Source organism: Henckelia pumila, chromosome 3 (genome assembly GCF_033568475.1).
Source record: "Henckelia pumila isolate YLH828 chromosome 3, ASM3356847v2, whole genome shotgun sequence".
In the NCBI taxonomy this organism is placed as follows: domain Eukaryota; kingdom Viridiplantae; phylum Streptophyta; class Magnoliopsida; order Lamiales; family Gesneriaceae; genus Henckelia; species Henckelia pumila.
In genome coordinates this window covers 87602901-87617879 of record NC_133122.1, presented here as the reverse complement: position 1 = coordinate 87617879, position 14979 = coordinate 87602901, and positions in this window count along the sequence as shown.

Below are 14979 nucleotides of genomic sequence, written 5' to 3'. Positions count from 1 at the left end.
AGCCACTGAAAATTAGTATATTCTAGTTATCAATATAAGCTACAGATGAACTTTACCTCGTTTAGTTGTTCATCTTCATCAAACTTGCATAGGATCTGAGCTTGAACTAATCCGATAGCTTTGATTCTTGGATTAAATGTTGCAAACCATATCTAGATAAACACGGATCCCCAAATCAAACACCGATAAACAGTAATGGGAAACCACCAAAAAGGACACTACATCGTAACTATTTTCTTCTTTCATCGAGTTTGACATTAAAAAATGTACTGGTGCAGAACAAAAATGTCAGATATTTTTCTAATTTTTGAATTGTCCTGAACAATTAATCGAAGTAAAATTCAAGAAACTATCAAGCTAATATATATTATTTCACGTTTGCGCAAATGTCATATTCAATTATAGCAGCACTAACTCAAATTACTCGAAAAATTAAATCCAAAGGCCTTGGTTAGCTAAAAAAATTTCACAATTTAACAAAACAAGTAAATTGAAAACTCACAAATCCACGGTAACAAAGTTGAGCTGCAACAGTAAAATTGGACATATAATGCATAGCACATCACTCATCCTCTCACAACCGCATTCCTCCTTGAATCCTCCGAAGTTCACCACTAATTCTCTGACACCGTGTAGCGACCCTACCCGGATCCGCTACCTAATCAGAGTTAAGAGCATAATTAAACATGCATTAAATAAATCGCTGCGGAAGACTTAAATAAAAATAAACCGGCAGAATACAACCGGTTAAACCAATTCGATTTATACAACCAAATCGAATAAATAGCCTAAAGGCAAAACCTATAGCTAATCCTGCTATCTTCACTGGTCACTGGCTACTCCAAGCTCCTGGTGCTCAATCTTACACCTACACCTGCCCCGTCGAATGGGGTGTCCAGATACACAGAAAAGACTGGACGTGAGCTCTAAGCTCAATACGAAAGCACTGGGTAAAACATACAAATATGATGCATGCAAATGATAGGGTATCTATATCTGGGATAACTGTATATAACTGCTCAGTAATGGCGCCTAGGACATGAGTGGTACAACCCGGGAAGCAAACCCTGCGTACACTGCTCATTCCTACAGGACATGGACTGTGTCCCCCAGATGCTAATCACCCATGACCCGTCAGTCACTGGGCACTAGACATCACCCGTCCAGACAGGGCTGAGCGGCCCTACATGGCTCATCTCACAAGATGGACAGGCACAATATGATATGCACATGCTGCATAATAATATGACACACAAATGCAACATATAAGTATGCAAAACCCGCTGGCTATCTCAGTCTGTACTTACATACCTTACTACAGGCAGTCCTAGTAGTCCCACTCTAGGTTCCCAGCCTGTCATCAACTCTACAATGCAAATATCTATGCATCATCATTTAAGCTCTAAAAGCCTTAACTAAGCTATTGCATACTCCTAAATAATTTAAGGAGACCATAGCTATACCTGCGTCCGTCGTCAGCCCGCTGATGACAATTGCCTCAAAACTTAGGCACATCTTCGCCTCGACGTCGGGATCGCTATGCCACTTCCGGATTCCCAAGAGGATGCCTAGAACTCCCTAGATCTGAGTTAGAAGGCCTAGGAATTGAGAGAGGAAAAGGAGAGGTGCGAGTTGAAAATGAAATTTCGGACCTCTATTTATAGGCGAAGTTCGGGCCTTCCGAACTCGACTTTGGATCCTCCGAACTGGTTCGGATCCCCCGTTCCTGACTTCGGAGCCTCCGTTCCTGTTCGGAGCCTCCGATCCTGACTTCGGATCCTCCGAAGTTCCATCAATGATGTCACCCATGACGCATTATCTTCGGAGCCTCCGATCCGAGCTCGGATCCTCCGAACCCGTTCGGATCCTTCGATCTTTGGTTCGGATCTTTCGATCCAGTTCCTGTTCGGAGCCTCCTAACCCGATTCGGAGCCTCCGAACCATCCGAACCCTCGGAACATTTTCGACCATTTTCGAGTGTCCTGAATCCATTTCTGGACTCCGTTAACCCATTTGGAATTTCCTTAATCATGTTTTACTTAATCTAAACATGATTACATGATTAATTACTCATTAATCGTCAATTCTGAATACGGGTCACTACATTCTCCCCCCCCCCCCCCCTTAAAAGATTTCGTCCTCGAAATCTAGGGTAGAACCTCGAGAACATATTAAAGACCATTGCTCGAGTGTCAGGTCGAAATATCCTCCAACACACTCAGACTCCCGTCGAGTTATCTGCCATCTGTATAAATGCTAAACCAAATTAGCATTCTCCTAGCTGAAAACCACTGCGTTACTTGATGAAAACCAATATTCCTTGACACTAACGTATCACAGCACTGATACGTCCTCTGTCGTAACCACGATCTCAGTGATCACGAAGGATGCAAACACCCATTTGATCAAGATCATCATCTCAAGTAAAATCTTAAGCTAACGAAGACCAAGTCATAACTTGACTGGCTTACGATAATCATCGAATCGCTAATCAAATTAACCATCTAGTGGTTCCAAAAGTTCTCGGTGCTCAACACCTCTAGTTAGGAAACACTTTTCCCAACACTATGCCGACACAACAAAACTCAAATTTCTCCCCAAGAGAATCTAGTTGACACAAGGTCATACTACAACATAACTGCTTAACACGATTTCCAGACTGGTCATCCTTCCCATGCCTTACCAAAGCAAAGAGCTTCCCAAGCTATACGGGGAATTCAATACCATGTCCAGTGCAAATCACAGTTCACGTTTCTCAGTATAACTCAACACTATGCCTTGATGAAAACTATCATCACTTGCAATTCATGACGCTACGTCATCTCCTAGCCATTGGCCTGCAAAATCACGCATACATTGCAATGGAAGTCATCACACCTCTGATGATCTACATCATCTCGATCATAGGTTATTCACCTCATGAATTTCAATCGATAGACATCCTCTGGTTAGTTATACATACTCGCAATCACTGTACACACATCAAGACTAAGGCAAGCTCTCACCAATATGCTCGACTGGAACATTCCATAGTGCACAGACATATGGAAACGCTTTCTATTCCATCTCGAAACTCGACAGTCATTGCACCTGGTATAACTCAACTCAGAGTCTCTGATAATATCATCAGCTCATACCAACCTCCCAAGTTTGAACATACTGATCCTGGAACTAAATCCCAACGGATTCTCAATCGTCAAATCGCTCCCTTGCCGAACGCATCAATCTCAGCACTGAACGATCTAATTCGTCGATTCCCTAGTCAATCCTGTGAAATACTTGTGCTCGAAGTAACTTGCCACCCGACGCACATCCAGATATCGATCATTGCTAACGCGCAATATTCTTGACAAAACAATCCGCATAGATGTGACTCACTGACTCGAAAGAACAATTTCGATCTATCACGATCTTGCAAAATCTTCGATCCCAAAGGCAAACCTCGTTGGCTACTAAGTCGACCCTTGACTATCTCAGTCACACATCGCACATCACTCGCTGAAAATTAATGACACCCCCTGCCGGACCTCGAGAACTAGATCCCGGTTAATGTCACATCCCACAATCAAACAACTGATGTTCATAGAAGCATCGAATCCTTGTTGGATCCTAAACCCAACGGCATACTTAAGACATCATGACAAGAAAGCTATCCAGGGAGTTACCAATTCCTTCGCTTGTCTCCACCGTCAAATTATCACTTAACTTGACCATACAAGTCAATTGCAATCTTTCGATAGATTCGTCTCTGGCAATCATTGAGACTAAGTAACTCAAATCTCCGATTTCTCTGAGATGGTATTCAGTACTCATCCCATAAGCATTTACTCGACAAAATACTATCCCAAGTATTTCTTAATTGCTACATCCTGATCAACCCTGATTGGCTCAACCAATCTAATTCGTCAATCTACTTAAGCTCGCACTTATCAGATCAGACCACCACTGATCATCCAACCTACATGGCTCGGTCAATAACTATGACTCAGCTGCCACAAAGAACCACTTCCAAACGCTTGGAATACCAAAATCGCTTTGGTTTCAACACACTCATGATTGATAACCAGTAAATAGCTATTTGTAATCTATCGACACAATCTCGTGCCTCACTACTGATAGCTACCTCGTATGCTGAACTTAATCAACCTAACTCTGACAGAGTTAGCCAATAACCACTAGTAGTCACTATCACAGATCCCGTGCCACCCTAGCACTACCAATCGTTGTCTTGTTCACCCAAGGCAAACATCAAGATAAACTAAGCCCATTTCCATCCCATGGAAAATCCTATGCTAAATCTCTGAAAATATCAGACAGTACTAGCGCAACCACTGGACTCACTATCCTTACCTCGTTCATTCAGAATGAACACCACGGCTCGTCAAGTCCAAGAAGAATAACTAAAGAGTCCCAAAGATTTCCAAAATCTTCGAACACTCTCCTGATCATATCCCTTGTTAAGATTGTGCAACAGTTCAAGACTAAGGTAGCTTACCATGTTAACCCACCTGGAGAACCACCAAGGCTTCACGAGTATAGGCCACGCTTCCCTCATATCTCAAATAGCTCTTGTACAATCCTTAGCGTCTGACATAATCTATCACAGATGAAGTCAATCATCATGGAGTAGTTCTCGTATTCGAGTTGAAGTCTTAAAACAGCATCCCATCCATGTTCTTGGATGATTCCTATCACAGGGAAATTTTAACCACAACTCTGATGACAACCCATAGCCATCGCTGGTAGAATCCATCCACCTACTAGATCCACACGTCTAGCAGTAACTCAAAGGTTAATACCTATATGCTCAAGGTACACACTCGTCAAGGAAATTCCTCCAAGAATGGTTCCCACAGTAGAATACTCACCCTATATCTTTAGCACACCAGAGGATATCGAGCCATCGATATCAAACCTGATATCTAATCCAAGGTCATACCCTGTCGTGACTGTCACCAAATCCCTAGACTGAGTAGCCTTCCCACCGCCATCTCCTGAAGCCCAAAGGCTCCCAGGTAACCTCTGAAGTACAAAGACTCCCAGAGTAATACTGGCATAGGGTCGCGCCCCATCACGTCTATTCATGGTCATAGTCCACAACTCTCGGCATATACTGGACCTGGTATCCCGATGAAAACCTATCATCACAAGTCTCAACCTAACAAAGGTCAGACAGCCTACTGTTCTCAAGGAAACAACCTAGAACAAAGCCCAAATGTTCTAAACCGAACAATACCCTTAATGCCTCTAGATGAGTCCACTCATCGCTGGCACTAACTTAGTCCACCGACTAACTAGGTCAATCCTAGGAAAACGCCTAGACTAACCGCAAGTCAAACTGTCGCAGTCGGCCCACTCGAATCCCATGAGTTACCACAGTTGAACACTAATCAACTAAAAACAATGCCAATCCTAGCAAAATCACTCGCAATCATTCACGAATTGCTGGATAAATAAATCATGTATCATTGCTTCCATTTATGTACAATTTCTCAATTACAATCCCATGTAATACATACAGTATTCAAAATACAATGAAATGTACAATCGAACTTGAAATGATACAACCATAGTATGATGACACTTTACAACTGAAATACTGTTTACAACTACAACGATACAGTATTTAAAATCATCGTACTAATCTTGTTCCTTGAGCATGAAACTTCTAATTGACATACGCATCGATACAAGCATACTCCCGACCAAGTCTCTCTACATGTCCTCCTACGAAGAACTCCGGAGAAATGGCTCGTGATCGCTAACCAGCTATGCTCTGCGTCAGTGCATGTCAGTCGACCTCTTTTGCTCACGATCTACCATCAGCGTTTTTCTTGTATTCATATCATGCTTTTGAAAATGAAGTTTCCCGTGTTCCTACCGAAAGAATCGATATCAGCATACCGGCAAAACCATGTACTGCATGAGGTTAAAGAGGACGTGGCATTGGAAGAAGTTGATAAGTCTGGTTCCTTTATATGTCCTTCGCTGAGACGCAAAGCTGGTAAACCTGTAAAATTAAGCTCATAAATAATGCAAGGTCAGAATACTATTCAGTATACCTTTGATATGTCAAAGACAGAGGAGATTTTTGATTTCCTAGTCAAGGAGAAATTTATTACATTTCCGTCATATCATCAAATGCCAAAGAAAGAGGAGTTAAAATGGAAAGAGTACTATAAGTATCATAACTCTTTTAACCATATTACCAATTCTTGTTGGGCGTTCAAAAACATCATCCAAGATAGAATCAACAAGGGGGTACTGAAATTCCCTGAGAAAAAAGAAACCATGTTGATTGATGAGGACCCTTTTCCTTCGGTTGCTCAAGTGAATGTCGGTACTCCAGATTTGTGGAGTATCATTAATCGACGGAGAGAACAACAGCGTGAAAGGGAAATAGGCCCCAAGAAGACGATAAAAAGGTGTTGGGTTCCTAAGAACATGATGCTTGAGATCAAAAGAGAGTGTAGAGATAAAACTACTCCTTATACTTGGGAAAACAGTAACAGAGCCCATGGTCATATAGAAAGAACCTTGGCCCTAAGATTCAAAGAAAATACGCTCTGGGGGCAACCAAATAGTTCACCGGGACATTAAGATGGTTCCTCAGGTGCATAGATCAACAGCCTGGCAGATGAATCAGAAGCAAGAGATCCCTCCTGAGGAACAATGCAAACCAAGATTCGTCATTCCCCCTGATGTGAAACCTGATGGAAAATGGCATTTGGTGCTTCATAAGAAATTCCCACAGCCTCTCACGCGAACTCAAAAGAGGAGATTGTTGAGGGAAAAATCCATGGCATGTAGAATTAGCAGTGATGAACCACAACCAAGCAAGAGCAAGTTTGGCCGAAAAGTCACTAAGGATACAAAATTTGATGATGATTATCTATTGTCCGACGAAGAACCAGTTACCAAGAAACAAATCAGTTTTCAAGTAGGCGAGTTCACCATTTCAGTTGATTGTGCCACTGGATTCGTGGTTCTACCAGATATATTCAAGTTTAATAAAAAGCTACCAGTACAGATGAACCAATGCAGGTTGATTCTAATGAAGATAGCTCTGGAGAACAAAGCGGTGGGGTGAGCATTCAGGGTGAGGAACCACATAAACCCAAGAGATTGGTGCTAGAGAAGCCTGCCATTGAAATGACCAAACATATTAGGCCATTGCACATCAAATCCCATGTGAATGGTCAATCGATTTCAAGAGTACTTATTGATAATGGTTCCGTGGTGAATATTTTACCATTGAGGGTGTTCAGGAACCTTGGGAAAGAGGAAACAGATCTCATCCCAACAGAAGTGTCGGTCACAGCATTTACCGGGGAAGCTACCAAAACTATCGGGGTATTCCCTGCAAAGGTGTTGGTAGGAAGCAAGACTTCTATATCAGCATTATTTGTGGTGAATTATTCAGCTAATTTCCAGGCCTTATTGGGTCGGGATTGGATACATGCAAATCATTGCACACCATCATCGATGCATCAGCTCCTGATGTTTTGGATAGGATATGACGTTGAGATCGTGCAAGCAGATTCTCAACCTTTTCAAGCCAGTTCTAGTGTGGTTGAATCCCGGTATTACAATGGTGATTTTGGCCCAATAAAGTTCCATGGACAAAATAAATATGGACAGCCCAAGGCAGTGTACATGGAGAAACTGGGAACCAACGAGATATTTGGAAGAATCTTGAAAACTACTGTCATCGCACCACCCAGGCCGAAGATTCAACCACTAATTGAAGGTGTTGATGATTGAGTTCCATACCGTGGAACGGGAGGCAGCTGCAGCTGCCATTAGAAAGCACATGTGCAGCAGGTAGTAGACTTAATAAGAGGAAATCTACTGTGGGAAGTGAATGGTTTTGAGATCATTTTTGAAGAAGAACCGGATTATTATGAAGAGTTACAATTAGGGGATCTTGCATTAGCACCGTCACAGTTAGAGGATCACCAACCTCAAGTTCAAGATCCGTTAGAGGAAGTGAACTTGGGAGATTTGGATAATACAAAACCTGTATATATCAGTTCCTTGTTAGATGGTGAACTTTGTAAGGCCCGGGATTAATTGATTTAATCCGCAATATTATGTAATTTTAATTCGAGTATATTTAATTTGGGAATATTTAGAGTTTTGATTTAAATTCTAATATTCTTAAATTATTTAGAATTGAAATTGAAATAAAAAGATTTGCTGAGGACCGATTTGCAATTAATGAAGACTTGAGGGGCCAAAGTGCAAATAATGGAAAAATTACATGGACACATGGCTTGTAGAAGAGTTTGTACATGTATATCAGATTTATGCAACACAAATTATCATCTTCTGCAGCCAAAAATATCGTGAGGTTCTTCTTCTCCTTGAAAGTTCATCTTCTAAATTCAATAACTTTTGTTCCGGTTGTCCGAATTCAATTCCAAAAAGTGTTCCGGACTCCTTGCGAGAAGGGTTATCTATTGATGTAAGTATTGACAAGATTTATTATGATTTCTAAATGTTGATATGGAGCAGAAATCAGATTGATTATATATTGATGTTCTAAAGCTTCTATATCTTGATATATCGCAATTGAATCGAAGAACGGACAACGATTGAGTTTGCTATGCAATTCCAGCTTTTATTCGTGATTATATGCTTCTGATATGTTGAATTATTGCTGGTATACATGCTGATATGTATGTGTTTAGTGAAGAGGATTGATATATAGTTGACGATATCGAAGTTGAACCAAAGAACCGTTGTCATTTGCAATTGCTACAGATTTTCAGCAGCTTATTCGGAAGTTTTACCATCTGAATATGTTGGTAAATGATATATTCTGCTGGTTTGAGGTCTATATGAAATTTATAGGATGGATAGAATAGATAGAAATGAGTTACGATTGCCGAATTTCTATCGTAATGCCGTCGAGTCAAGAATTGAGTTGATTTGTGATATCTTTGATTGAGCTGAACATGGTTTGAGTTCTTGCTGATGTTCTTGAATATATATGATGTATTTTCAGATTGAAAACAGGGGACATCGAGCTTGAAAAGTTCAGCGTCGAACCGAGAAAGAATTGATCAAAGTTTGTGCACTTTATGACTTGAAGAGTGATTGATGGTTGAGCAGATTTTGAAAAGGGACTTGTTGTGTTTCTTGATCAGGTTTGAAGAGCTTTGAACCAAGATTGAAAGGTATAAGACAACCTTTGAAGAAAGGGCTTGCACACTCAATATGAATCTATTGTGTATTCCTTTCTAAAACCACATACTTTGTGCTTTTATTATTAATAGATGCTTATATGATTACTTACTTGATTTAGTTCATATTGTTGGTCTTGACTTGATGCGATTCAGTTTGTTGCATTCATATTGGGCCAAATTTCTTTCGAGTTTTGAGGGCTGAGTTGCCGAGATATAATGATAGGACGTTTGGACGTATATTGAGGATTTTAGGTGATTGAGTTGTCCCTAACATTTGACGGCTAGGTGATTGAGTTATCCCTACCGTTTGATGCTCAATATAGTGGACCAAAGTCCGAGAATAAGCACTCAACATTACCTCGAAGGGAGAGTAGGTGGATGGGTTGATGTGTTTCTTTCCTAGGGATCCCAAAACGAGAACCGATACCGATATGATAACCGATTTTAAATCATGCATTGCTTTTTAATTTAATAGATGAGTTTCTATTATTTGTTTAAGCTGAAATATATTGCATGATGGTTTGAAGAGTTGATATTGAATTATTGATTTGATATGAGTTTGTAGATGTTAATAGCATGTCTTGCCTGAATAAAACATTGCAACTTGATTTATAGCATGTTGAGTTAATATGCCTTAAGTTGCTTTGAGTCTTATTTGCTGAATAAATGTTAATATGCTTCAAGTTGAATTACTTGAGTTTATGCATGTTTATGTTGTTTTATACTGGGATTAAATTCTCACCGGAGTTTCTCCGTCTATTGTCTTGTTTGTATTTGTGCATGACAATAGGTGGGACTGGAACGAGTCTGGGAAGACCATGATGAAATGAGATCGAGAGAGAATTGAGTGGTGATCCGGGTTTAGATCTAGAGTTGTTGTCAAGTGTTGTATCAACTTGAGATGTAGTTGCTTATATGCTATGACCTTAACTTGTGTTGTACTAAACTTTAGTTTATGAATTTCTAGTTGACATCTTTATATAGATGTTATGTTGTTGATAATGCTAGATGGATATGAAATGAAACATGTTGAAACTCATGTTGTGATCTTAGTATTGCCTTGATTCTACTTAGACTTGATATAGCATATTCGAAAGGACTTCAAGGCTTAGAAAAAGAGTTGCAAAATCAAAGCCAGATTTTGCCTAGGGCAGCGCCCGAACTGCAGAAAAGAGCAGCCCGAGCGCAGCCCCGAGCTGCGCGTACTATTTTGAGAAAAACAGGGCGCGCTCGAGCGGTGCTTCTTAGCCGCTTGAGCGCAGGCCAATTTTATTAAAAAAAAAAAAAATTTAGGCTTTGGTTGTTTGATTAATTTCTTGGTTTTAATTCATGATCTTGGATTATTATTTTGATTTTAGAGATTAAAATCCGGGTTGTCACAACAGGTGGTATCAGAGCGTATGTTCTGGACTGATTTAGAATGAGCGGGGTAGATCGAGTCCGCTTGATTTCTTTATTCGCATGTGATTGAATTCTTTTTATGATTACCTGAAATACATGCGAATATTGTGTTATAATTCCATAACTATATGATCGCATGATTTTGTGATTTAAATTATCGAGCATACTTTACTGTTTTTCAAATTATATGATGCTATAATTCTGTGTTCAAATGGTAAGAATAGCATGCAGTACAGATGCAGGAATTACATGCTTTCCTTATTATTTGAGTTGATTGGAAGCGTGTATTATTCGAGAATGAATCAGAACTCGATCTTTTGAGAATGCACGACAGTGTTGATCAAAGGAGGACTGAGATAGAATTGTTATACATGAGATTGTATTTTATACTAATCTATTTGAATTAGAAGATATGCCTCCTCGTCGAATGATGAATAGACAGATAGAGACATTTTCTCAGCCAAAACAGGTGAATGTAGCCCCGACAGTGCCACAAACACCTGAAGCTCCGAGAATAGAGCAAGGCAGTACATTGAGAGATATGAGTGATGTCACAGCATCACCAATGGAGATACTTCTGAAAAGATTTCAATCTTTCAAGCTGCCTACTTTGAAAGGAACTGAGGCTTCAGTTAATTGTGAAGGTTGGTTAGAGGATATTGAGATGATGTTTGATTCCCTTGATTATGCAGATGATAGAAGAATTAGACTGATTGGGTATCAATTGCAAGATGTTGCAAAGAGCTAGTGGATTACAACCAAGAAGGCTCTTGAGAATCGAGGTACGATGATTAATTGGAAAGTGTTTAAAATTGAATTTTATCAACGATTCTTTCCAGTGTCGTACAGAAAAGATAAGAATGCAGAGTTTGCCAATCTGAAACAAGGCAATCTGACTATTGCGGAATATGTTGCTAAGTTCTTTACTTTGCTGAAATTCGCTCCACATATAGCTGAGAATGAAGAGGCTAAAGCTGATCAGTTTATTAATGGAATGAATCCAGATGTATTTACACTGGTGAATGTTGGTAGACCAAACACCTTTGCGGATGCACTTGATAAAGCAAAGGGAGCAGAGGCTGGTCTGATGAAACAACGAGAAGCATTGTTTGAGTTACAGTCTCAAAGAGAGCCACAGACACAGTTTCAGCAACCATTTCCCAGATCTGAGGAAGGTGGTAGCAGTAGTAGAAAGAAAGATTCTTTAAAAGCAAGAGGAAAGCAATTTAAGCGATCAGGAGATAGTTCATCTAACTCTAGTGGGCAGAGGCAAACTAGTTCAGATTATGCAGGAATTTATTGCCACAAATGTGGAGGAGGACATCCTAATGATCAGTGCAAAGGTATACTTGGGAGTTGCCATATATGCTATCAAGCGGGACATTTTGCCAGAGTATGTCCGCAACGTGGTTTGAAGAGATCACATAATGCGAGGTCATCAAGAGAAGTGACTCAGCCGGAAAAGCAAGCATCAGATGATGTTTAGAAGGTAATTGTTCTTTTTATGAGTCTTTGGCTTATGTGCTTGAAGATATTGGAGCATCCCATATTTTATCTCTGAACGAAATTTCCAGATTATGTGCATTACCTGTTGATGTATTATCTACTGTGGTATTTATTCTTGAGTTTTAAGGAAGTGATATCCGTCCGAAATTTTTATACTACAGTTTGAAGGTAATGTGAGAGAGATAGATTGTATTGTGCTTGGTTTGTCAGATTTTGACTGAATTATCGGTTTCGATATGGTAACCAAGTACAGGGATGTCGTAGATTGATTCAAAAAGTTAGGAGATTCAGAATGGAATTGATAGAAGGATGTGAATTCTACGGTAAGAGTTCGAAATTTTGAATTCCTTTGATATCTATTCTATCTATGATTTGATTATTGCAGAAAAGAGCAAAGAAAATTCCTTATTATGCAAACGATGTATTGGAAGCTAGCTCGGAATTGATTGATTTGTCAATTATTATCGAATTGCTGCTATTTTCCAAATGAAATTCTGAGATTAATTCCAGCCTGTGAGATGGACTTCGATACGTAACTGATGTCAGGTATCTTATTGATTTTCCAGTATCTTATAGAATGGCACCAACAGAACTGCACAAATTGAAAGAAATACAGATCAGTGAGATTTTGGGCTACTTATCAGAAATTGAATAAGGCTACGATAATGAATTGTTATCTTTTTGCCTTGACTAGAGGATTGATTTGAGAAATTACAGAATTTATCGATTCTAGTAGATGAGAAATTAATGCAGATGTGATAGAATTCTTGGTTCTAAAGCCTAGACTGTCAATGAATTAGACTGAGCGAGATCAATTGAATTCTTTATGAACAGATTAGTAGTTCAGAATCGAAATAAGATTAAATGCCGTTGATTTTTATTTTGAAACTATTTATATCGGCATGAGATTGCGATATAATATTTAATAGTTCTTACAGATGGTATGAGATTTTGTATTGGAAGCTATACAATATGATGAAATAGCGAGGAGCTATACAAGAAATGTTATTCCTTGCTATGAAATATCACTAAAAGAAGTTACTGATATGATGAAATGACAGGAATTATGAAAATCTATTGTCGAGTTGAAAACTTTAGATTTATTTGATTGATTGTGGCATCGATTGTCAAATAGTTTGAGTATTTGGTTATATGAGATAACATACGACCATCCTCTTATCGATGGATTGTCTGAGTTGACTATCCAAAATTCAAGGAGATGCTTAGAATTCTAATACCTGATTCGGTATTAGCTGACTAATATTGCCACTTGGAGATTGTAATTCCTGTAACAGCTATCTAATAGATGTAGCGATACTGTTCTGAATTGTGAAATGACAAGAAAATCAGAAATTCTCTGAATTAAAATAATATTTCAGAACCATCAGTTTTCGGATCAGATATGATTTGAGAAGCTTATTCAGAAGAGAATGAAGATAGTTGATAAACGAGAAGCGAAACATACACAGATCAGACACCGACCTTGTGGTTTGAACAGGGAGACCGAGTATGTTTGCAGATTCATTTATTTTCTGAAGAGTTATCTGATTTGATAAGCAAAGAATACTTTATCCGAGAATTGTTGTATCTTATGAAACTTCTGAAGCAGTAGGCAATCTTGCCTATCGATTTATATTGTCCTTATTGCTTTCTGATCTTCATGATGTATCTTATGCTGCGAATGTATTAGAATGAACCTTCTTATGTACTTCAGTCAGATGAGATTGAGTTTGATGAGACATTGATCTATGTCGAACAGATGATACGAATATTTTATGAGAAAGAAAAGTAACTCAGAATCGAATCAGTGGAGTCGTTGTCGAACTGACGAAGCGAATTGAGAAGTTGAATCCGATACAAGACAGTGTTATTCTAAATTATTCTACTGATATGAGTTCTTATTCAGTATTTTTCTTATTCCTTATCTTATGTGTGTATCGATTGCAAGAGATTTCGAGGACGAAATTCGATCTTAGAGGGGGAGAATTGTAAGGCCCGGGATTAATTGATTTAATCCGCAATATTATGTAATTTTAATCCGAGTATATTTAATTTGAGAATATTTAGAGTTTTGATTTAAATTCTAATATTCTTAAATTATTTAGGATTGAAATTGAAATAAAAAGATTTGCTGAGGACCGATTTGCAATTAATGAAGACTTGAGGGGCCAAAGTGCAAATAATGGAAAAATTACATGGACACATGGCTTGTAGAAGAGTTTGTACGTGTATATCAGATTTATGCAACACAAATTATCATCTTCTACAGCCAAAAATATCGTGAGGTTCTTCTTCTCCTTGAAAGTTCATCTTCTAAATTCAATAACTTTTGTTTCGGTTGTCCGAATTCAATTCCAAAAAGTGTTCCGGACTCCTTGCGAGAAGGGTTATCTATTGATGTAAGTATTGACAAGATTTATTATGATTTCGAAATGTTGATATGGGGCAGAAATCATATTGATTATATATTGATGTTCTAAAGCTTCTATATCTTGATATATCGCAATTGAATCGAAGAACGGACAACGATTGAGTTTGATATGCAATTCCAGCTTTTATTCGTGATTATATGCTTCTGATATGTTGAATTATTGCTGGTATACATGCTGATATGTATGTGTTTAGTGAAGAGGATTGATATATAGTTGACGATATCGAAGTTGAACCGAAGAACCGTTGTCATTTGCAATTGCTACAGATTTTCAGCAGCTTATTCGGAAGTTTTACCATCTGAATATGTTGGTATATGATATATTCTGCTGGTTTGAGGTCTATATGAAATTTATAGGATGGATAGAATAGATAGAAATGAGTTACGATTGCCGAATTTCTATCGTAATGCCGTCGAGTAAAGAATTGAGTTGATTTGTGATATCTTTGA